Source organism: Hemicordylus capensis, chromosome 5 (genome assembly GCF_027244095.1).
Source record: "Hemicordylus capensis ecotype Gifberg chromosome 5, rHemCap1.1.pri, whole genome shotgun sequence".
Taxonomy (NCBI): Eukaryota; Metazoa; Chordata; class Lepidosauria; order Squamata; family Cordylidae; genus Hemicordylus; species Hemicordylus capensis.
In genome coordinates this window covers 240812880-240836563 of record NC_069661.1, presented here as the reverse complement: position 1 = coordinate 240836563, position 23684 = coordinate 240812880, and the positions used below count along the sequence as shown (strand labels likewise).

Sequence of the window (23684 nt, the reverse complement as noted above, 5' to 3'; positions counted from 1 at the left end):
TCTGGGCCCAGTTGTCATAACTGTTGACTCTTTTTTTCTTTTTAAAAAAATCTCCAACTTGCCTGAGTCAGATAAAATAAATGCGCTCCACAGAAGCCTTCCCAGGGGATAAGGACACCTTCCCATCTTGGGTTATCTTGACTATGGCACTATAGGGGAATGCTTCTTTGATGCAACAATAATCTTATGTTGCTTTGGCTGAAGAGTTGTGGAGCTTGCTTCCAGGGATTTGAAACCACACTGTGGCTTCAAAGAGTATTTTCACATGCTTCCCCCCCCCCCCCGCCCCCGGCTAAAGTTTCCCATGCTGGAGGATCTGTGGAAAATATAGTTGCTGGAATTGGAGCCCTTGTGGTTGCAGAGGACCCAGGTTGTGACAGTAATGATGGGAGGAAGTACAGGAGAGGTGAGCTGGTCTTGTGGTAGCAAGCACGACTTGTTCCATTAGCTAAGCAGGGTCTGCCCTGGTTGAATGGGAGACTAGAAGTGTAAGCACTGTAAAATATTCCCCACAGGGGATGGAGCCACTCTGGGAAGAGCATCTAGGTTTTAAGTTCCGTCCTTGACTTCTCTAAGATAGGGTTGAGAGAGATTCTTGCCTGCAGCCTTGGAGAAGCAGCTGCCAGTCTGTGTAGACAATACTGAGCTAGATGGACCAATGGTCTGACTCAGTGTATGGTTGCTTCCTATGTTTCTATGTACAGTAATCCACTTGATATGGACCACAGAGTTTGACAGACCCATTGAAGGCAGGTGTGTGTGTCCAAGATATTCTCTGCCTTATGCATCTTGGCCCTGGCCCAGAGCAAGGCCAGAATGTGCAGTTTAGCTGCCAAGGCCCCGGAAACTTTGGCAGAAAGCAGTGCATGTTGGGACTTTACTAAGGAGCCATGTATAAGCCATTCTTTGGCTGTAGAGAAGGGAATACCTTTAACAACAGAAAGCAGGACCTCTGTGAAAGTCGGTGTGGTCTATAAGATCTTTCCACTTCTAGTCTGAGGAATTGATAAATGTTTTATAAAGATAAATTCCCATGACGGTTCGTGCTGTTTGTGTCACGAACCATGATCACAACTGCTGTTGCAACCACACCACAATGCTTTCTTTTGTGGTGTCTTCGTGTACATTGGCCAGGGGGCAGGATATGTCTGGAAAGATTGGGACCCTTGAGCCAACTCATTTTGCCACAGAATGAACAGCCGGGATTACTTCACCAATTTAAGAATTCTGGAGAAACACAAGATCCCAAACACCCATACGTATATATGGTAGGGCAGAAGAACATGCTGCTTCCCTGGAAAATGTACCATGCAACATGTGACACCGGAAAAATGCATTTATTTATTTACATTTATTTAGAGTATTTGTCATACCGCTTTTCAGGCCCCAAAGGGCTGTAGTGGCTTACAAACAGCATGCAGATGCAAATAAAACAACAAAGAAGTATAAAACATCAGACCTGACCAAATAATGAGAGAGGAAAAAGAGCAAGTCACAGATCTGAAAGGCCTGGGTAAATAGAAAGGTCTTCACTTGGTGCCCAGAAGATGTCAGACTCAGAAAGATGACTTGGAGTCCATTGGGATGAGCATTCAAGAGTTGGGGTGCCACCATGGAAAAGGCCCTGTCGCTGGTCACGACCCATTCTGTAACCCAAGGCTGGTGAACCTGGAGAAGGGCCTTTGATAAATATCTTAAGGCAGAGTTTCTCAAACTTGGAACCCCAGATGATGTTGGACTACAACACTCATCTCTTGGCACCAGAATGGTTGAAGGCTGTTGGGGTTGGGCATGATGGGAGTTGTAGTCCAACAACATCTTGGGACCTGAGAGTCCTTGTCTTAAAGACCTGGGCAGATTTGTGTGGGAGAAGGTAAATGTCTTTGCATATGTACTTGATTTGTGTGGTCCTTCCCATTTTAAAAAAAATGCAGAGGGTGGAACGCATTGACTGTGTCCATGAGGACTGGGAGTTTTGAGGACTGGGGAACCTTAAGGGAAATTATTTGGTGGGGGGGGGAGAGATCAGTTTCAGCAGAGGGAAGGAAGGGATCAGAGAAATTGCTGCTCCCCTCTTACAAGCAGAAAAATTCTTACATGCTGGTGAGTGCCATTAGTCAGTGTGTGAGAGCATGTTAGCAGTTTGCAAGGTACCTCCACAGTGCTTTAGTGCCAAACCAGAAGCTTGAGAACTGGCATGTGAAAAAAGAAGCCAGCATGTAGCAGGAGACTGTGCCTGCCCTGCCTTGGTCTGGACTGCATTGCTTGTCTTGTCACCCTGCCTCTCCCACTGGGATGCCTCAAGTCTTCTGAGGCAACTACCAGTTGGCATGGCGTGTACAAAGGTGACTTCTGCTGTGAATGCTCTAGGAGCAAGTCGACCCCCTGATCAATCCCCTCTAGCAGGGATTCCCAGATGTCATTGACTAAAGGTAAAGGGTGCAGTCAAGTTGATTTCGACTTCTGGTGCCCACAGAGCCCAGTGGTTTTCCTTGGTAGAATACAGGAGGGGTTTACCATTGCCTGCTCCCACGCCGTATGAGATGATGCCTTTCAGCATCTTCCTATATTGCTGCTGCCCGATACAGTACCAGTGGGGATTTGAACCGGCAACCTTCTGCTTGTTAGTCAAGCATTTCCCTGCTGTGCCAGAATGCCCAGCTGCAATTGCTAAAGGCCATTGCTGCTTGGGAATATGATAGTTAAGGTCAACATCTGGGAATCAACATCTGGGAATGCCCCTTACCATATTCAATGATGACTTGGTTGAATGAGCAGTTGTACACTGCAATGAAGGCCAGTCTTTCATCTGTATCCATCAGTATTTCTCACTTGTCTTCTGTGGTGCTGTTGGTTTGAGACCCAACAAGTGACTGGGGATCCCTTTAAGGTGCACCTCTCAGTTTCTCTGAAGACTCGAGGCTTTTGTGTTACTTGGCTTCCCAAGCTTTTTCTCTGGCTGTTGCAGAATCTCTCTTTCTCAACCTGCGTGTGGCTGTCAGCCAGAAGGAAAGCCAACTTGACGCTTTTGAACTCCAGCCCATTACGGAGAAGGGTCATTGCCTTGAATCCCTCTGAGCAAGACAACGATGAATGGGGAGCCTTGCATCTCTGGGGTCTGACTCACTTCATGTAGAAATTCTGAATAGAGTAGTTTGTCTGACCTACTTCTGTCAAGGCTCAAAGCCGGTCATGAAAGTAATTACCTTCTGGAGCCACCCACGCCCGCCGTCCCACCCCTCATCACCCTGTTGGGCATGCAGCAGAATCGAGTGATAAGAGTTTTGCTGGGCTGTACCACTTTAGCTTGTTAAAAAGCACTGGAGAAAGTACACCATACGTAAGCTTAGATTTCGAAGAGCAACAATCTCCAGTCGACACCATCTGGAATTTGTATCGGGACAAGTGATGTGCAGGGCTTCCCCCCCCCCCCCACTTTTCCCGCTGAATCTCTTGACATCCAGCATTTACTGGTCATCATTCCCCCCGCCACCCAAGTTGTGGCAGAAAATGACCCAATGTGATGTCATAGGGTCACTTTCTGGTGTATTCTACAGGGAAAAGGTGGTGATTGGCACAAGCCAGGAATGTTCTCAGTGCTCCGCCCACAGGCAGTGTTCCCTCTAATGGAAGATCCCAGATCTTCTTGACTACAACTCCCAGCATCTTCAGCCAAAGCCCACTGCAGCTAGGGATTCTGGGAGATGTAGTCAACAACATCTGGGATACCCTCTTACAGCGGACACTGCCCACAAGTGTGACTGAAAAAAGGAATTGGCCCTTCCAATGCTACTGTAGGGATAAGAAGCTCCCCTCCCCCCCCGACCCAAAGCAGACGATAAAGCGTTGGCAGGTAAGTTTTATTGGCAGTTATAGGTCTGTGAGAATTGTTTGTAACTTGGCAACTCTGTGTTGTGTTGGGTATTAAATAGCACCGTCGGCATGCATAGCACTCTGCAAAACATAAGGAGACAACTCCCTACCCCAAGGAACTTACCACTTCAACACAAGAGAAACAGCAGAATAGGAGAGTGAAAGGGAGGCAGGTGTAAATGCGGAAAGAGCGTGCGTTTTGTTTCAATTTCATAGTTAGAGTCAATTGCAGTGAGGTATGGGGAAGTGGGTGGTGGAGTGGCTGTGGTCCATAAGAATACCATTTTCCTTACCAGGGCCCTTATGCGACAGTTGACTTATATTGAGTGTGTATTTCTGAGGCTAGGAACTCGGGATAGATTAGGTTCTGTTGGTGTACCGTCCACTCTGCTGCCCAACCAACCCCCTAACCGAGCTGACGGAGTTGGTCTCGGAGTTGGTGTTGGAGTCACCCAGATTCTTAGTGTTGTGGGACTTCAATATTCATTGTGAGGCTGACTTGTCTGGTGTGGCTCAGGAGTTCATAGTGACCATGGCAACTATGGGCCTATCCCAGTTAGTTTCAGGACCAACTCATGTTGCCAGCCACACAATCGATTTGGTCTTTTCTTCGGATCAGGGGGCTGTTGCATGGGTGGGGAATTATGTGATTTCCCCATTGCCCTGAACAGAGTACCACCTGGTTAACATTGGTTTCATGACCACAATCCAGCCCTGCAGGGGTGGTGGACCTATTAAGATGGTCCACCCAAGAAGGCTGCTGGATCCAGTAGGATTCCAAAAAGCCTTGGAGTGTTCCAATGTTGGTGCTACCAGTGATTCTGCCGATGCCCTGGTGGGAACCTGGAATAGGGAACTCACCAGGGCAATAGACATGATCGCACCTAAGCGTCCCTTCCGACCTGCTTTAAAAGTGGCCCCTTGGTATACAGAGGTGTTGTGTGGTCTGAAGCAGGAAGGTAGGCGACTGGAACGGAAGTGGTGGAAAACTCGGCTTGAAATTGACAGGACACAGCATTGAGCCCATTTGAAGGTTTATGTGGAAGTGGTGCGTGCAGCGAAAAACCAGTTCTGGTCTACGTGCATTGCTTCTGCAGGTTTGCGTTCAGCAGAACTGTCCCGGGTTGTGAGGAGTTTGATTTAGGCTCCTTCCAGTTAAAACCAGTCCCCGGAGACATTAACAACAATAATAATAATAATAATTATTATTATTATTATTCGATTTCTATACCGCCCTTCCAAAAATGGCTCAGGGCGGTTTACATAGAGAAATAATAAAGAAATAAGATGGAACCCTGTCCCCAAAGGGCTCACAATCTAAAAGAAACATAAGACAGACACCAACAACAGTCACTGGAGGTACTGTGCTGGGGGTGGATAGGGCCAGTTACTCTCCCCCTGCTAAATAAAGAGAATCACCATGGTAAAAGGTGCCTCTTTGCCAAGTTAGCAGGGGGTAGTTCTTTTAGAACTTTTAAGGTGTTCTTTGTGGACAAAATTTTTTGTATTCGGGCTGACTTGGACTCCACTGTTTTTGCAGAGTCTATTAAGGTGGTGTCCAGCAACCCTTCTTGCAGTATTAGATTGGATCAGTTTCAATCTGTGATGCCTGAGGATGTGGACAAGCTGTTTGGAGTGGTGCGGCCTACCACTTGTTCTCTGGATCTTTGCCTGACTTAGCTGCTTTTATCTAGCAGGGAAATTAGGAATATAGGAAGCTGCCATATACTGAGTCAGACCATAGGTCCATCTCACTCAGTATTGTCTACACAGACTGGCAGCGGCTTCTCCAAGGTTGCAGGCAGGAATCTCTCTCAACCCTATCTTGCCTGACTTGGCTGCTTTTATCTAGCAGGGAAATTAGGAATATAGGAAGCTGCCATATACTGAGTCAGACCATAGGTCCATCTCACTCAGTATTGTCTACACAGACTGGCAGCGGCTTCTCCAAGGTTGCAGGCAGGAATCTCTCTCAACCCTATCTTGGAAATGCCAGGGAAGGAACTTGGAGCCTAGATGCTCTTCCCAGAGTGGCTCCATCCCCTAAGGGGAATATCTTACAGCGCTCACACTTCTAGTCTCCCTTTCGTATGCAACCAGGGCAAATCCTGCTTAGCTTAAGGGGACAAGTATTGCTTGCTACCAGAAGACCAGCTCTCTTCCCTGAAATTGTTGGAGATGGCCTAGTTAATATCATTAACTCGTCACTGAAGAAGGGTAGGATGCCTCCTTGTTTGAAGGAAGCAGTGATTAGACCACTTCTTAAGAAGCCTTCCCCTCAGTGATGGATAGTTATAGGCTGGTCTTCAATCGTCCATGGTTCGGCAAGGTGATTGAGAGGGTGGTGGCTAACCAGCTCCAGGCAGTTTTGGAGGAAACCGATTATCTAGACCCATTTCAAACTGGCTTTAGAGCAGGGTAAGGAGTTGAGATGGCCTTGGTCAGCCTGATGGATTACCTTTACCAAGGAATCGACAGAGGGAGGTTATTTTGGATCTCTCAGTAGTGTTTGATAACATCGACCATGATATCCTTCTGGATCGCCTGAGGGAGTTGCGGATAGGAGTTACTGCTTTGCATTGGTTTCACTCCTATTTCACAGGCAGATTCCAGATGGTGGAGCCATGTGGTGGTTGCTCTTTGAAATGGAAGCTATTATATGGAGTCCCTCAGGGCTCCATTTTGTCACCAATGCTTTCACATCTACATGAAACTGCTGGGTGAGGTCATCAGGAGATTTGGTGTTATCAGTATGCTGAGGACACCCAAATCTACTTCTTTATGTCAGCTTCATCAGGTACTGGCATTCATTCCCTAAATGCCTGCCTACAGGCAGTAATGGGCTGGATGAGGATTGAGAAATTGAAGCTGAATTCAAGCAAGACAGAAGTGCTCATTGTAGGGACTCAGAATTTGAGGGATGAGTTAGATCTTTCTGAGCTGGATGGGGTTACACTCCCCCAGAAGGAACAGGCTTGCTGCTTGGGAGTGCTCTTGGATCCAGGCCTCTTCCTGGTATTCCAGGGTTAAGGCTATGGCCAGGAGCGCTTTCCATCAGCTTTGACTCATTCAACAGCTGCGTCCATTCCTTGAAGAGAATGATCTCAAAACAGTGGTGCATCAGCTGGTAAGCGCCAGGCTTGACTATTGTAATGTGCTCTACATGGGGCTGCCTTTGTACATAGTTCGGAAACTTCAGTTAGTTCAAAATGTGGCAGCCAGACTGGACTCTGGGGTAACCTGGAGAGACCATATTATGCCTGTTCTTATACAAAAGAACAGGAAAAAAGAAAAAGAAAAACCACTGCTAACTGGGCAAAGAGGCACCTTTTACTGTGGTGATTCTCTTTATTTAGCAGGGGGAGAGTAACTGGCCCCATCCACCCCCAGCACAGTATCTCCAGTGACTGTTGCTGGTGTCTGTCTTGTGTTTCTTTTTAGATTGTGAGCCCTTTGGGGACAGGGAGCCATCTTATTTGTTTTTTATTTCTCTTTGTAAACCGCCCTGAGCCATTTTTGGAAGGGCGGTATAGAAATCAAATAATAATAATATACCGCCCTTCCAAAAATGGCTCAGGGCGGTTTACAAAGAGAAATAACAATAATAATTATTATTATTAAAAAGGACTTTGCCTCATTTCTGGGCAAAGTACAAAGTGCTGGTTGTCACCTTTAAAGCCCTAAATGGCTTTGGTCCCATTGCATGTTGAGGTCATCTGGAGAGGTCCATCTGGTGGAGACCCTGAACTGGGTCTTCTCTGTAGCTGCTCCTGGCCTGTGGAATCAGCTCCCAGCAGATATCCTTAGTTCGGGCTCATTTGGGCCTTCAGGAGAGCCCTAAAGACTGACTTGTTTTCCCTGGCCTTTCAAGGTTTTTAAATTGTTTTAAAGTATTTTTAATTTGTTCTGAACAGCTCTGAACTGTTTTAAATTTGTTTTTATATTGTTTAAACCTGTTTGTTTTAAATGGTGTTGGTTCTTGTATTTTACTTGTTGTGCACTGCCCAGAGGCTCTGGATGGGGCGGTATAGAAATTGAATGAATGAATGAATGAAATAAAGGGGATGTGCAAAAGCCTTCATGGAGTCGATGGATTTTGAGGAGCGATTTGATGGGAGTCAGAGAGGTCATTGCACAAGGGTTCTGGGAAGCTGGAACTGTAGCTCTCTGCATGCAGAAGGTCCCAGGCATTTCCAGGTAGGGCTGGGAAAGACTCCTGCCTGGAACTGCTTCCGGTCAGTGTAGACATGATTGATCTAGAGTGGACCAACAATCTGACTTGGTGTAAGGCAGCTTGCTATGTTTCCAAGAGCAGGGCTGGTCCGGCCTCCCATGTGGCAAGGTGAGGTGGTTGCCTCAGGTGGCAGATTATGGGGGTGCCAGTAGGACTGCAAGGAGTCCCCTGCATTGGAGCAGCTCGTTGGGACTGATCCGACGCTTGTAAAGTAAGTGAAGAGCCCCTCTTCTTAAATCCCTTGCAATGCTTGTGAGATGCATGAGAAGAGACGGGGAGGCTGCTGGCAACTTTGCAGCCTTCCTCCCTGTGCCACGTTCAAAACTTGCAAGGATCCCTTTGAAAGGAAGCTGGCCCCCCACTAGGGGCATATGGGGCAAGGCAGCGTTTAGTGCCTTGCTTCAGGCTGTATAAAAGGCAGCAGCTGCATTTGTTAGGTGTTGTAGTGTTAAAGCTACATCTCCCCATACCTCTTTGCCTGATTCTTAAGCGCGATTGCAGATGGTTCTGAACTGAATATCAGCTTCTTAAAAGCGCAGATGGGGGATGTCCCTGTTTGGTCCCTTTAGTTAAGGAAAGGGGAATTTGACAATTGTTAAGTGTTCACTTAACAATATTTTGCTCAGTATTTTTGTATACAGCTTCAAGAGTGTCTCCGGGTGGGGTGAGGGTGGTGGTCAGTGCTCCAGGTCCCACCTCTTTTTGAAAAATGTCTTGGTCATGACCCAGGACAGGTCTTTCCATTTGCTCCTCTGCTACAGAATGCTCTCAGAGCAAGGGTGCCTAACCTTCAGTCCCCCGATGTTGTTAGACTACTATTCCTTTCATCCTCAGCCATTGTGGTTGAGGATGATGGGAATTGTAGTCCAACAACCTTTGAAAAGTCACAGCTGGGAACCCCTGCCTTTGAGATTTGTTGAATCCCCTGTCTGGTTGCTGAGCTAAAGTTTTCCTATTCTGATGTGCATTCCCCAACTGACTGATTTTACCTGTTGTTTAATTGTAACCCTCTGCTGGTTTATGTTTCTGATGGGTTTGATAGCTGTCTTATTTTAATGTTTAAATATTTTTCTAACTACTGTTTTCATGTGTTGTACTTTTATCCTTTGTATGCTGCTTTGAGCTTATAGGAAGAACAGTCGGTATCAATAATGGAAGTCCCACTGCATTTAATGGTTCATGTTCACTTAGAACAGAGCTTTGACCCTCCAGCTGTTTTTGGACTACAGCTCCCATCATCCCCAGCCTGAGTGGCCAATAGCCAGGAATTATGGGAGTTGTAGCCCAATGTCTGCAGAAAGTCCAAAGTTTTGTAGTCCTGAAGTAAGACCCATTGGGTTCAATGGAGTTTTCCTCCAGGTATGTGTGCATAGGGTTGCAGGCTTAGTCAGGGCTAATTTTAGATGCTTCTTGCTCCTACAATCATACAATGATTATTGTATATTTTCTTTCTAATGCCAAGCTGTTTCCCCAATGCACCCCACCACTTATATAGCAAAAGCTTTCATCCATCTCGCCCACATCGCTACTGGTTTCTGTTCAAAATGCTAACCGCAGAACAGCTGAAATGATCAACACCAGATATTGGCCAGACCTTTCTTTAGCTGCCGCAGGTCTCCCAACATTATAAAAATGAACTTCTCTTCTTAACTTTCACCTACTGTGGTTCTAGGAAGACTGAAATGGAAAAAGGGAAATGTCACCAGCCGGAACAAAAAGCCTTCATTCTTTAGTCCAGTGTGGGGTGCAGTGAGATAAGGCAGACATTGTTATCAAGAATTTCACCTGGCCTGATTGAAGTGTAGTGTTTCTGCTGTTCCTTTGATTGGTGTTCTAATTGCTTCCACCTCCAAGGAGAGCAACTGTCTTGAAAAAATAAAAACTAACAAATCGTCAGGGCCGGATGGCACCCCCCGCAAGAATTCTGAAGGAAGTCAAATGCAGAATTGCTGATCTGCCAGCAAAAATATGTAACGTCCCTACAGTCAGGCTCTGTGCTAGAGGACTGGAAACTAGCTAATGTAACTCCAGTTTGTTTGTTTTTTAAAAGGGATCTGTGAGGGATTTGGAAAACTACAGGCCGGATTAGTTCTGTGCTGGGTAAATTCTGTGCTGGGTAAATTGATGGAAAGCATACTTAAGGACAAAATTGTTAAACATATAGAAGAACAGGCCTTGCTGAAAGAGAACCAGCATGGCTTCTGTAAATCTTGCCTCCCTAACCTTTTGGAGTTCTTTGAGAATGTCAACAGCAGTGTTCTCTCTATCGCCCCCCCCCCATCTGTGTGGAATGAGTTTTGTTCTGGGCAGCAGTATCAAGGCAGTGAGTATGCACATGCATTCAGAGTGGGACATTCCTGATTCAACCTGAGTGGGATCTAAAATTGACTGAGTGGACATAAAAAAACACGAGGGATCACTGGTCAACAGGCATGTGGATAAAGGTGATCTGGTTGACATAGTATACTTGGACTTATAAAAAGCTTTTGACAGAGTTCCTCACCACAGGCTCTTGAGTTAACTTAGCAGTCATGGGATAAGTGGAAAGGTTCATGTGTGGGTTGGTAACTGGTTGAAAGACAGGAAACGGAGGTTAGGAATAAATGGACAGTTTTCACAGTGGAGGGAAGCAAGAAGTGGGGTCAACCAGGAATCTTGTAACAGGACCAGTGCACTCTAACTTGTTCATAAATGATATAAAATTTGGGGTAAGCAGTTAGCGAGGTGGCCAAATTTGCAGATGACACCAAACTATTTAGGATTGTGAAATCCAAAGCCTATTGTGATGTGCTCCTAAAAGATCTCTCCAAACTGGGTGAGTGGGAAACAAAATGGCAAATGCGGTTCACTGTAAGTAAGTGTAAAGCAATGAATATTGCGGCAAACCCCCCCAACTTCACATATACACAGATGGGGTCTGAATGTTGGTGTCTGACCAGGAGAGAGATCTTGAGGTTATGGTGGACAGCTCATTGAAAGTGTCAACTCAGTGTGATGCAGCTGTGATGCAATTCCACACTAGGGATAATTAGGAAGGGGATTGAAAATAAAAATGCTAATAATATAATGCCATTATGCAAATCTATGGTGCGGCCACATTTGGTCACTGTATCTTAAGAAGGACATTGTAAAACTAAGAAAGGTCCATAAGAGGACAACCAGGATGATCAGGGGTCTGAAGCACCTTCCTTATGAGGCAAGGCTACAGCATCTGGGGCTTTTTAGTTTGGAAAAGAGCTGACTGTGGGGAGATATGGTAGAAGTATATAGCATTATGCATGGAGTAGAGAGAGTGAACAAGGAGAAATGTTTCTCCTTTGTCTTACAACACTAGAACCAGGGGTCATCCCCCAAAAACTGAAGGACAGGAAATTTAGGACCAACATAAGGAAGTACTTTTTCACATAGCACATAATTTATGGAATTCTCTGCCATGGGATGTGGTGATGGCCACTAGCTTGGATGGCTTTAAAAGCGGCTTGGACAAATTAATGGAGGATATGTCTGTCAATGGCTACTGTTTGGTGACTATAGGCCACCTTCAGCCTCAGAGGCAAGGTGCCTCTAAATACCAGCTGCAGGGGAGCAAGAGCAGGATAGAAGGCATGCCCTAATCTCTTGCTGTGGGTTTCTCAGAGATACCTTGTGGGCCACTGTGCAAAACAGGATCTTGGACTAGATAAGCCTTGGGCCTGATCCAGCAGGGCTGTTCTTATGTTCTTAACTGTGGTTTAATGTGTTCTCTCTCAATGCAGAATGGAACAATAGATTGGTCCCACTTTCGTATTACTCTTGAGGACACTTGGCTTGTTGAACTGACCACATATGGGGGCATTCACTGTATAGTGTGCAAGGAAGCAGCATCCATTCCTGCTGGCCCTATTGATCAGCTTTCCTGCACAAGCTGTATGCAGACAAGGGCAACACCTCAATTTTGCAATGTGTGGAACAGGCCAGCAGGCTTTGATGTGGCACTGGAAGGCTCTCCACACTCCCAGTGTGGCATTCATCTGCCTGGGCCTTGGCTGGCTAATGAATACCCAATGTTGCTGTTTAGACCACCCTGCTGGAGCCTGGGATTTTAGCCTGCTTTGTTCACACATTCCTTTGCATATTTTTGCAGCTGTTCAGGGCTAGAACCCATTGTTTAAACAAAAAAATCAAGCAAAGATTTATAGGAACCTATTCTAACATGAATTGGTCCTATACAATGGCAGCATGCATGCACACCCAATCTCATAGGAACATAGGAAGCTGCCATATACTGAGTCAGACATTTGGTCTATCTAGCTCAGTATTGCCAATGTCTACACAGACTGGCAGCTGCTTCTCCAAGGTTGCAGGCAGGAATCTCTCTCAGCCCTATCTTGGAGGTGCCAGAGAGGGAACTTGGAACCTGTATGCCCTTTCCCAGAGCGGCCCCATCCCCGAAGGGAAATATCTTACAGTACTCACATGTAGTCTCCCATTCAAATGCAACCAGGGCAGACCCTGCTTAGCTAAGGAGACAAGTCATGCTTGGTACCATAAGACCAGCTCTGCTTCTCAACAAGCTTGAGAATCATTCTGGCAATGGAACATCCATGCCATCCTCTTCCCAAACAACAACCGGTAGCAATGTTAATGAATCAGAAGACAGCGACTGTGAGAAGTTGCTTGAACCAAAAGAGTCATCTGATAGTGAATATGTGCACAAGCAAGGGATTCTTGACCCTGACACATGCAGATGGAGACTCTAGGAACAGTCAGATTTCACAGCTCTAATAGAACATGAACTCAATATAGCAGTATCTTTCCTAATTGTTAACAGAGATATTTTTTGTCTTTCTTTTATTTTTTAAGTATTGGAATAAGTATAAAGAAAAGAAAGTGCCTTATTTTCTTCATGGTCAGATGTCTTGTATGGCAGTGGTAAACCTCTCGTGTATTCCACTTAAAACAACCACAGGGCTCTGTGGACACTAGGAGTTAACACCGACTCAACAGCACACTGTACCCCTTACTTTGTCTAATCAGCTGCACCCTCAGACAGCAAGTTAATGCTGCTCAGTCTCCCAGTATGTGAAAAGAAGCTGTGAGAAAAGACAAATGAGTTGACCATTTAATTACCTGGTTTTTTGCCATAACTAGATGCAACTTTGCCAGATCTTAAACTGTGAAACAGAATTGTTCCACCAACAGCCACCCGCAATATTTTTGTAACATTTTACCTCTTTAATCACAGACAATATATTTTTGTAGTACTTGCTACAAGTACTCAGGGGGAGCGGGCGGGGGGGGGGCAGCAGGAATGATCAGAAGCATCTGGAATCTGCTGTCCCTCCTCACATTTTCTCCAGTCAGGAAATAGCACCAAAATTGAACTGAGCTTCAAAAACTCCTTAGCTGCAAAATCTTAGGCAACCGTTTAGCTAAGGGTGGGATGCACGCCAAGCCTGCTTATTCCCAGCTATACAGTGCACACGGACTTCCTGACCTCTGTGCTAAGCCGAAGTAGATCGTGACTCTGACTGAGCCATCACATCCAGCAGCCAATGTCTGCAGCGCCTGCTGCAGAACTTTGGGAGTTGTACACAGCTAAGCCCGTTGTGCAGAGATCTGTTTCTCAGCGTGCCCTGCCATGTTGTAAACTGATATGTAGGGGCATCAGATCCGAGCATTAGACAGCAGATGTTTGGTGCTAGGAAATGTGATGGCCAGCCAGTACTGGCCGGACACTTGCTTGCACCTGAGGCTGGCTACCCAAACAGCCACTTTGTCTCTCTGCTGGCCCGGAGTCCGGGCTGAAAATGCCATAGTCCCGCCCCTCAATAGTCCCACCCACCCTGCCTCCAAAAGGTGGGCACAGCTCTCAGATCATGTCGCCACCACCGCTTTTGAGAGTATGTGGGAGGTTGCTTGGGCTCCTCTGTGCCACTGTGGTAGCTACCACCAGCAGTATGTTTGTATGCATGCATTTGATTTCTATACTGCCCTTCCAAAAATCGGCTCAGGGCAGTTTACATTAAAACAAAACAATTAAAACCAATTAGCGATTAAAAACAGAGACTATAAAACACTATAAAACAAATAACCGTTAAAACATTCAAAACAGTTTAAAACCCCTGGAAAACCAGGTTACAACAAATTAAAAACATTTGCAAGAAATTAAAAATCCTGGAAGGCCGGGCCAAACAGGTAGGTTTTGAGGGCTCTCCTGAAGGCCAGTAATGAATTCAGATTATGGATTTCTACAGGGAGTGCATTCCACAGCCCAGGAGCAGCTACAGAAAAGGCCTGCCTCTGAGTCGCCACCAGACGTATCAGTGGTAACTGGAGGCGGACCTCCTCAGATGACCTTAACGTGTGGTGGGGATCATGCAGAAGAAGCCGCTCTCTAACCTGGACCTAAGCCATTCAGGGCTTTAATGGTAATAACCAGCACTTTGTATTTTGCCCAGTAGCAGCAACACTCTGTTACCTTCTCCTCCATGCGAAGGCCAGAGAATGTTGTTGCCACCGCCAGCTACCAAGGCAGCTTGGAGAAGCCTGGGCAATCTCCTGCCTACTATTGGAAGCAGTGGTGGTGTGTTCTGAAAGCAATTCCCCGGTGTTGGGAGGCCAGGCAAGGTTTATGTCGGCTCTGACCTGTCTGGGACCATCAGCTACCCAGGCAAGAGGAAAGGGGTGCGAATCCCCACTCTGCTGCCCACAAAAGGACCCTGCAGTGGTGCCTGAGGCAGTTGCCTCAGTTTGCCTCATGGGGGAGCCACCCCTGTGGTCAGTAGTACGTCAGGCAAAAAGAGAGAGAGAGAGAAATGGCCAACATTGTCTTATCAATACAGTGCACGCAACACCTCCGAGTACCAGAATCTGAATGAAATCGAAACATTTTATACGTTCACATGCACTATCAGTGCAGCACCAAGTGAAATGTGGGTTGTACCGAATAGCTTGCAGATGTCAGTGGCCATCAGTAGCACTTGTGTTCATGATATTTGCATGCCACAAATAGTCATTTAAGAGACAATCTCTTTCTTTCTCCCTTTTAGAAATGGGTGTGTGTGTGTGTTTTTTGGGGGGGGGGATATGGGTTGGGGGGAAGCCATCGGGTTCCTCACAATTGGCTGTGTGGCTTTAAAAACATCAACAACAACAACTTGTTTCTGTGTCACATCCCTGACTTAGACTTGTGTCATTTCTATTCGAATGCAAGGGCTTATCTCATCTAAACAGCTTGCTGGGAGGGTATACAGACCTTCTGATTTCAGCACTACGAGGAGAGATGGGATGGAAAGAGAGGCTCGGTTTGACCAGGCGAAGCAAGTAGAACAACCTTTAAGCAAACAGTGGAAAGAAGTGTAAAAAAAAAAAAAAAGATTAAAAAGATTTTAAGCACACAGGCATCTCGCTGGTGGACAACAAGCCCTTTCCACGTGTGCTGTCTTTGAACTAAACCCATGCAGCTGGAAATGAAAAGGGATGTTAATTTTAGAGGAAGTCCAAATTGGCTAATTATGTTCCCCGAACCATGTCTATTCAGAAGCATTCTGTGGGGAGGAGGAGGAGAAGGAAGGAGGAGAGAGAGATCTGTTTCGGAAAGTCTCCAGGCACCAGAAGGCAGCTGTTGTGCACAACAGAAAGAAAGAAGATTGCATCGGAAAGAAGATTGTTGTTAGATGGTTATATCTACAGGTGTCTTGTGTGCATGGATGTGTGTGTGGCTGCTGCCCACCAAGATCTGGGCGTGTCTTCTCTTAACAAGTTCCAAGTTCCTTTCCTTGACTACCTGCTGGGGGCACAAGTCTTTTAAAGGAATTTAAAGCACAAGACGTTAAACTAAGCCTGCTCTGATCCAACAAGGTGCACAGACTCATGTGTGTACATGGAGCACCTTCCTAAGCAGGCTTCCCCACCCTCCTCACTTTAGGAACATAGGAAGCTGTCTTGTACTGTGTCAGACCATGGGTCATCTGTTCTATCTAGTTGAGGCACAAGTGCCCGTGCCAACTGAGCATAGAGACACCTGTTAAAATGGTGATTCTCCTATATTTATCACGGGGAGAGCAACTGGCCCTATCCAACCCCAGGAGAGTACCCCTCCAGTGGCTGTCGCTGGTGTTTACCTTATGCTTCTTTTTAGATTGTGAGCACTTTGGGGTCAGAGGACCATCTTATTTATGTGTTAATTTTGTCTGTGTAAACCATTTGGAGAACTTTGGTTGAAGAGCGGTATATAAATATCTGTAGTAGTACTACTACTAGTAGTAGTAGCTCAGTAGTACTAGTAGTAGTTCATTATTGCCAACACTGGCTGGCAGCAGCTTCTCCAAGGTTTCAGGCCAGCTTGGAGATGCCAAGGATTGGACCTAGGACCGTCTGCATGTAAGCAGAGGCTCGGTCACTGGGCTATGGCCCCATTTCCCTAAGGGGAATATCTTACAGCAGACAGCCCCCTTCTGTGCAGGGGACAGCTTCATGTGCGCACTTTGAGCCCCTGGAGCTCTCAGGCTCTGGCCCAATGTTGGGGCCCATGACTGGATCCGGTGCTGGTCTGGCATCTCTGGGGTCATGTTCTCCGGGTCACAATCAGGGCTGGGGTTGTCATGACAGCTCCAGTTGGATGAGGCTGGGGCTCCCATTGCAAACCCTTGCTGGCTATCTATCTATCTATCTATCTATCTATCTATCTATCTATCTATCTATCTATCTATTTTATACCGCCCTTCCAAAATGGCTCAGGGCAGTTTACAATTAAAACAGAAACCATTAAAACCAATAACAATTAAAACGGAGATATAAATATAATAGTGGAAATAGTGGCTAGTGGAAACGTGGAACCCTGAGGATTCTAGGGAGCTGGCTGGTACCGAGTCAGGCTGTTGGCCCATCTAGCAGAGCTGGTCTTGTGGCAGCAAGCATGAATGGTCCCCTTTGCTAAGCAGGGTCGGCCCTGGTTTGCATTTGAATGGGAGACTACGTGTGTCAGTACTGCAAGGTATTCCCCTCAGGGGATGGGGCCGCTCTGGGAAGAGCACCTGCAGGCTTGCATGCAGAAGGTTCCAAGTTAGGAACATAGGAAGCTGCCATATACTGAGTGAGACCATTGGTCCATCTAGCTCAGTATTGTCTTCACAGACTGGCAGTGACTTCTCCAAGGTTGCAGGCAGGAATCTCTCTCAGCCCTATCTTGGAGATGCCAGGGAGGGAACTTGGAACCTAGATGCTCTTCCCAGAGTGGCTCCACCCCTTAAGAGGAATCTCTTCCAGTGCTCACACATCAAGTCACCCATTCATATGCAACCAGGTCAGAACCTGCTTAGCTAAGGGGACAAGTCATGCTTGCTACCACAAGACCAGCTCTCCTCCTCCCTGGCATCTCCAGGTTCTCTCCTTGCATCTCCAGATAGGGCTGAGGTGCCGCCTGCCGCCTTGGAGAAGCCGCTGCCAGTCTGTGTGGACAGTACTGAGCAAGATGAAGCAAGGGTGTGACTTGGTAGAAGGCAGCTTCTTGTATTCCTAACTTTGGCCCTCTAGCTGTCTTTTGACTACAGCTCCCATCATCCACAACCATAGTGGCCGATAGTCAGGATGACGGGGCCTCTGGTCCAGCATCAGCTGGAGGGCTTAAGTTGTGCAGCCGGGTCTGCGCTGACTGACTGTCAGTGGTTCGCCAAGGTTTCCGGAATCAGTCTTTCCCAGTTTTACCTGGAGATGCCGTGGTTTGACCCTGGGACCTTCTGAGTGCAAAGCAGATGTCCTGTCACTGAGCTACGGCCCCATCTGTATCTTTCATTCATTTGAGGGGTAGGGGATTGATTGGACCTCTGATCTGTTATCGGAGCCCTGGGATCAGTGAGGATGGTGCGTCCTTCCATTGTTGAACGATTCTTTTCCTTGTAAGGAAGAAACCTCCCAAGGCTTTCTGGTGCACGCTGGAGCATCATTCTCCCTGTAATGAAAAGGCTTGAGAGCAAGCGATGACTGTTTTATTGTCCACTTATTGACTTTCTGCCATATCCCTGCTGGAGTGCGTGGGGCCTGGGCTACCAGCAGAGCACTCTGTGAGCAGTGAGACGCACGGGGGTTTTGTTGGCAGCTGACCTTCCAGCAGTTGGTTCAGAGCGCTCAGTTATTGCTCAGCAGGGCTGCTGTCGGCAGATGTGTCTGCTGAACGAGAGAGGCCTGGGAGCAAGGAGAGGCTCCTGCCACTCTGATGGGATCGCGCTGCTGGCTGGAACATTTGTGCTTTTTGTGCCTTGCCTTGTAGAGGCAAGGAGGCAGAAGTCCAGGGTTGCATTCTGGCCTCAGCATTCTGTGCTGTGATGTGCACCTAGGTCATTTTGGAGCCTGGATCTAAAGGCTTTTGGAGGCACCCCCCCATCCCCTGAAAATTTAGCATCGTCATGCTCTGCCTGGCGACCACACCACCTGGGATAGACTAAATAAGATTTGGGGGGCCCCAGGGGCTGTAGAGGTCCGGGGCTTTGGCCCCAAAGTCCAGAGGTAAGAGCGCCTCTGGCTGCAATTTGATTGTTTGATCACATCCTCCAGCAAGCTGAAACACACCTTAGGAACATAGGTGGCTGCCATATACTGAGTCAGACCATTGGTCTGTCTAGCTCAGTATTGTCTTCACAGACTGACAGTGACTTCTCCAGGGTTGCAGACAGGAATCTCTCTCAGCCCTATCTTGGAGATGTTCCCAGGGAAGGAACTTGGAACCTAGATGCTCTTCCCAGAGCGGCTCCATCCGCTGCGGGGAATCTCTTCCACACTTCTAGTCTCCTTTTCATATGCAACCAGGGTGGGCCCTGCTTACCTAAGGGGACAAGTCATGCTTGCTACCACAAGACCAGCCCTCCTCCTCCTCCTCCTCCTCCTCCTCCTCCTCCTCCTCCTCTTCTTCTTCTTGGCTTGTGGAATGGAGAGCCAACTTAGACTTTGCATATTCACAGAACCTTTCTGGGGACCAGTTTATGCGCTCAGCAAAATCCAAGCCCACCTTTTCTCTGAAAATTTTTGGCACAACCCTTTGGTCCCCTCTCTTTCTAGGGTAGGGAACCTTGGCATTCCAGCTGTGGTTGAACTTCAGCTCCCATCATCCCTAGCAGCAGTTTATTGCGATTGGGGGTGATGGGAGTTGGAGTGTAACAACAACTGCAGTGCCAAGGTTACCTTCCTCTGTCCTACCCAGAGATGTACATTTTGGGTGGGATATAAATATGTCAAAGAAATAAATATTCCAACTAAACCAAAGTATATGCAATGCTGCTGCTCCTCCTCCCTCTGTTGTCTCCCCTGTGTTGAATTTTAGATGTATTGTCCCTGGGGCAGGGACCTGCCCTCTCATACTTGGTAAAGCACCATGCGCATGATGGCACTATATGGGTAATAAGAGGGAAACCGTTTCTTGCACTGTACCTTCCAGCTGCAAGGAGCAGGAGGCGAGATACAGCACATTTGAATGCTGCTCCAGTAAAACCGAAACCTCTCACAATTAGCACTCTAGCAGGCTAGTTTTCTTTATCAAAGGAGTTTGATGGCGGTGGCAAAGAGGTGGGCTTGGAAAAATTTCCTGTATTTTATCTTTCTGTGAAACGTTTTCCATTTCTAAATTTCTATCCACATAAAGCTTTGGAATTGTTTCAGGATAAAGTTTAAGCCACATGAAGTAGTCCCCCTCCCCGACCGTCCAGTATTTCAGTTCAGTTGCCTGGCTACTTGAAAAACTTCGTGATCCAGTGTGGGACATTGGGCAGCAGCAATACAGGAAGATGCCGAAAGGCATCATCTCAGACTGTGCAGGAGGAGGCGATGGTCAACCCCTCCTGTATTCTCCCAAAGACAACCACAGGGCTCTGTGGGCACCAGGAGTCAAAATCGACTGGATGGCACACTTTACCTTTTACCATATTAATTGTTGGTTATGTATAATTTATACATATTTAATAATTAAAATTATTATTGCTTAAGAAGACTATATAAAGATCAGATAGCATTCAAAATCAGACTGCAATCCATGGCATCAAGAGAACTTGCATATTGCTGTTACGCCTCCTGCTAGCTGAGCAAAGAGGCACCTTTAAAAAGTGATGGTTGTCTTATATTTAGCAGGGGGAGAGCAACTGGGCATATCCATCCCTAGCACAGCATTCCTCCAGTGACTGTTGCTAGTCTCAATCTTATGTTTCTTTTTTTCAGATAGTGAGCCCTTTGAGGACAAGGAGCCATTCAGTGTTCCCTTTAACAGGGATGTTGTTGACTACAACTCCCATAATCCTCAAGCAAAAGCCGTTGCAGCTGGGGATTCTGGGAGTTGTATTCAACAACTTCTGCGAATCCCTGTTAGAGGAAACATTGGAGCCATTTTATTTATATATATCTATGGAGAGGAGAGCTGGTCTTGTGGTAGCAAGCATGACTTGCCCCATTAGCTAAGCAGGGTCCACCCTGGTTGCATTTGAGTGGGCGACTACATGTGAGCACTGGAAGATATTCCCCCTCAGTGGATGGAACCACTTTGGGAAGAGCAGAAGGTTCCAAGTTCCCTCCCTGACGGCATCTCCAAGATAGGGCTGAGAGAGATTCCTGCCTGCAACTTTGGAGAAGCCGCTGCTAGTCTGTGTAGACAATACTGAGCTAGTTATACCAATGGTCTGACTCAGTGTATGGCAGCTTCCTATGTAAACCGCTTTGGGAACTTCTGTTGAAAAGCGGTATATGAATATTTGTCATATTCGTATTCATATTAGAATTTCCTGAGAAACTGTTATGCAGATTTCATGGAACTGTGAAAAAATGTGCATAGAGAAATTTCCAGAAAATTTTCCCCATTCAAAATTTTATGGAAAACCCACATCTCAGGGTGGAGCCCTGAACAGTGTGTTCCTGAAGCGGAAGCTCTACAGTCAAGGAAAAGCTTTACAGCTTGGTTCTGCTTAATGTATCAACTTAGCTTCGTTCCTTGCGCTGTATCTGATAAATTGGGGGACTTTTTGTTGTTGCTGTGAGGTCTCTCACCCTTTCTTCACATATATCCAAAGTCCTCCCAGAAAAATGGCTAACTTTTATCTCGGCTAATATCCATTCCAGGAGCAACCTGTGTTCCCTGTAACAGGGATTCCCAGGTGGTGTTGACTACAATTCCCATAATCCTTGGCCAAAGGCCATTGCAGCTGGGGATTTTGGGAGCTGTAGTCAACAACATCTGGAAATCCCTGTTACAAGGAACACTGAGGACAACTATTCATGTAGATCCAAGGAGTAGTACAATGACTGACCCTATTCATTTTATTGTAGAGATTTGGATTTGTGCCCCATTACAGAGAGACTGGTAATGTGTTATGATTTTCTATAACTCAGGCTATATGGCAGTGAGCATGGAAGCTATTTAGGATTTGTTGTATGGTGTATATATTAACCATTAAGTGTGGCAAGAATAGTCTTTATGAATAAGCTGTGACTTTTAAATATATATATTTGTTTCTATTGTGATATGATGGTATTAAAACATTTATGGATTAGTTGGGTATACATATTATCTTGGATTCTTACATTGTATTTATTGTGTCTTTCTGAATCCAGTTAGCATGAATTCCCTTTTAACTGTGTTGGAAGATATACCAAGTAATCGTATTCGGTGTATCTGTGAAGTATGATTTAATAGGATTCATTTTAAAAATAATAATCTCTCTTTTGTCATGATTAGAAGAGGAGAGATTATTGATATTTATTCGGGAGGTGACATTTGGCATGTTGAGAATTACTTTGCTGAGCTACCTTTGTCAATCCTAGAGACCTCATTGTGTTCCTAGCAATTTCCATGATCTCTTCTGCTCCAGTTACTTGTCATTTGAGTGAGTTTGTGTGGTTTAAATTTTTGATCTTGATTAATGATTGAATAAGGGTTTTAAAAAGCATTTCCGAATATTGCGCCCAGGCAGGGGCTGCTGTTTGCATGTGTTCACAGATCCTTTAACCGGTTTGAAAAAGGTCCCTGTATTGTTCCCTTACACTGACCAAGGGGTCTGGATGCCAGCTAAAGGGTTGCTGCAGTGGCAGCTATTGTCACTGCTTTGCCAGTGCTCCGTGCCAGCCTTTGTGTGGCACTGCTGAACAAGCGAAGTGGGCTTTTGGGGAAACAGGGATGGCCCCAGGCCAGGGACATGTCCTGGCTTGGATTGGAAATCCCGTTAAGTGTCTCTGCTTTCTTGTACTCTGTTCAGTAGATGGGGCTGTCGCTTGGTGGTAGAGCATCTGCTTTGCATGCAGAAAGCCCCTAGGTTCAACCCTTGGCATCTGCAAGTAGGGATTGCAGACTCCTACCTGCCTTTAAACATCAGTTGCAGGGGAGCAACAGCAGGAGAGAAGGCATGCCCTCCCCTCTTGCCTGTGGGCTTCCAAGAGGCATCTGGTGGGCCACTGTGGGAAACAGGATGCTGGACTAAATGGGCCTGATCCAGTAAGATTATTCTTATGTTCTTGTTAAACCTTGGAGAGCAGGTCAGTGTAGACAATCATGAGCTCGATGGACCAGTGGTCTGACGATGCTGTATAAGGCAGCTTCCTATGTTCCAATTTTCTCCCAGTTTGGACCTGTTTTACAAAATGCTTTGCTTGCGTCTCGCAACTTCATAATCTTGAAAGGCATCTTTTTCTAATGACAACTGTATGGCTTAGCAAGCGAAATAGACTAGAGCAAAGGCAGCATCAGATGAAATTTACAAATGAGAGGGGAGCGGGCAGCTTGCCTTTTATAACACTGGAAATCTCCTGCAAAGGAGAAAGCAGAGGAAAAGGTTGCTTAGGTCTGTGCGTTCTACGTGCTGTGCAAAGTATGCCACTTACATAGGAACATAGGAAGCTGCCATATACCAAGTCAGACCATAGGTCCGTCTAGCTCAGTATTGTCTACACAGACTGGCAGCGGCTTCTCCAAGATTGCAGGCAGGAATCTTTCTCAGCCCTATCTTGGAGATGCTGCCAGGGAGGAAACTTGGAACCTTCTGCATGTAAGCAGGCAGATGCTCTTCCCAGAGCGGCCTCATCCCCTAAGGGGAATTTCTTACAGTGCTCACACATGTAGTCTCCCATTCAAATGCAACCAGGGCAGACCCTGCTTAGCAAAGGGGACAAGTCATGCTTGATACCACAAGACCAGCTTTCTTTCTCCACTTTGTAACTGCTTGGAGACTATTACTACTATTTGTATATTGCTTCTCAACAAAAGTTCTCCAAAGCGGTTTACATAGAAAAATAACGATTAAATAAAGATGCTTCCCTGTCCCCAAAGGGCTAACAGTCTAAAAACCTTCTTTTTTCCACTGTTGTAGCTAAAAGGGCCCTTTGAGTTTGGACCATTCATTATCCTCAACCACTGGTAGGAAGCTGCCTTATCCCAAGAGCTCAGTATTGTCAACACTGGGTTTCAGGCAGGAGTCCTTTTCCCAGCCCTACCAGGAGGCTCTACACACGGGGCTTCTGCCCCAAAACTCTTTCGGGAGAGGGTGTGTGTGTTCACACACCAGTAAAACTTACCCCGAACTCCTGACGAGATCTTTGGACCCATTCCACACACGAGTTGGGCTTTGTGATG

At 46.4% G+C, this 23684-nt stretch overlaps 1 protein-coding gene across 4 annotated transcripts in view; it reads left to right on the top strand.

Moving 5' to 3' along the window:
• Positions 1-23684, top strand: part of EPS8 (epidermal growth factor receptor pathway substrate 8) — a 203459-nt gene that overhangs the window by 3844 nt on the left and 175931 nt on the right. The window lies entirely within an intron of this gene.